Consider the following 1,915-nt stretch of genomic DNA (forward strand, 5'->3'; position numbering starts at 1 on the left):
GGTGGACACAAACTTGGAGGGGCAAGGGAGACAGTATTCAACAGAGTACAGAAGAGCACAGAGATTGTTTCAGGGCAGAACGTGTCTCTCAGAAATCCTCAGCTACTATGTGTTTCAAAATGCTGCTGAGGCCTGAGGACCTCTGACTGACACTTTCCAGCTTCAGCTGCAGGGTAGCAAGCCACGGAATCGCTCTAAGTTTTGGTCAACAGACTGCAATTGCTTCAGTGCCAATAGGACATCCTTTATTTATTTTTTTTTTAAAGATTTTATTTATTTATTCGACAGAGACAGAGACAGCCAGCAAGAGAGGGAACACAAGCAGGGGGAGTGGGAGAGGAAGAAGCAGGCTCACAGCAGAGGAGCCTGATGTGGGGCTCGATCCCAGAATGCCAGGATCACGCCCTGAGCCGAAGGCAGACGCTTAACCGCTGTGCCACCCAGGCGCCCCAATAGGACATCCTTTAAAAGCTTCTGCCCACTGTTTAATATCCAATCGTGCTTGTGGGTTCTCCCCAGATGAAATCAATCAGATTGATTTTATGTGTACAACAGGTATAATAAAACTGCTGCTTTTGAAGATTTTGCCAGTGACAGGTGCAGAGGTGAAACGTGCACCACTGGAGCGGCCGCGCATTTTCTAGGCTAGCGTATAATGGGGAAGCAGCCTTTGGTTGCCTGTGGTGATCCTTCGGGTGAAGCACCTGGATGTCAGAGCTTCTCTGTGAAATATCCAAGCCCTCTCTATGATAAGCTACAAAGGAATCTTGTTGTCAGCACTCCAGGGCCACAGCACAGATATTCCGAGCCAAGACCAACTGAAGCAACATGCAGAGGAAAGTTCCAACTCCAGGAAAAGAGCCAAAGAGGATGGTATCCATACTGCCTACCGCACCACGTCAATGCAGAACTCCTAGAGAAGAAGCCAGGTCCTGCCACTGTTTTGGGTACTCGGCATGATGTGTGGGTTTTAAACGAGTCGGTATTAGAGTAGTTAGGTGCTGGGGCAAAAGGAGAAGCTGTGAATACTGATCAAACAAGTAAAAAAAATCAGGAACTAAGTGACCAAAAGGTGACTGAAGTGGAAAACAAGGACCTTGAGGACTCTATACCCTGAAGTAATGACACTGGTGGAGAAGCCGCTTCTGAGGATGAGTGGTAGTGTTACCAAGTGCAAGAAAATGAACTCTCCAAACCAGAGGTGTTGCTGTTGCTGGGCCCTGAAGGATTAGTACTCAGACTGTTCTAAGTGAGCCCATCGTCCCTTCGTTCCTGTGATCATTGCCACACCGGCAAAGAGGAAAATGAAGTAACTGATGTCCCTCCCTGCCAAGGCGCCATTTTGGCTCCAGTCATTACAGCTGACCTATAAAAAAAGGAAGAAAAACCCAAATTTCCTGATTCCTGCAGCTCAGTGGAATTCTCAGATTTGGCTCCTGGTTCTAAAAGCCCAGAGACCATCTCGAGCACGATGGAACAATCAGATGGCCTTACAGAGCAGAGACCAGATACACAAAATACGAAGGACTGACAAAAATCTCTTGACGCTGTGTAGCATATGTGAGAAGTGGCTACAAGACAGAAATATTCCCGGAAGAACAGGCTAACCCATCACTTGTATCCACTGCGCCAGAAGATTAAAGAAGCCTGGGGCTTCACGCCCTCTTTGCAAGAACATTCAGTTGGTTATTAAGGTTTTTATGGCCTAGCCGAATGGGCGAGTTGCAGAGAAATGATAACCAGAGCCAGGTCAGGGATTAAACTGTCAGTACTGAGCATCTCCATTCAGTGAGACCCACTGCATCCGTTCATTGATTCATGCGAACGTCTATGTGCCGGGGCATTTTCCCTTCTAAATTCATACGGAATTTGAGAGCAATTCTTTAAAACCAGATCATCAATCTGGGGGCTCCAT

General features: G+C 47.2%; 1 pseudogene; it reads left to right on the forward strand.

Annotated features, from left to right (window-relative positions):
* The first annotated feature begins 655 nt into the window (after window positions 1-655).
* LOC113242215 (protein Mdm4-like) lies at window positions 656-1,709 on the forward strand (annotated as a pseudogene).
* The last annotated feature ends 206 nt before the right edge of the window (window positions 1,710-1,915 follow it).

Source organism: Ursus arctos, chromosome X (assembly GCF_023065955.2).
Source record: "Ursus arctos isolate Adak ecotype North America chromosome X, UrsArc2.0, whole genome shotgun sequence".
NCBI classification, from domain to species: Eukaryota; Metazoa; Chordata; class Mammalia; order Carnivora; family Ursidae; genus Ursus; species Ursus arctos.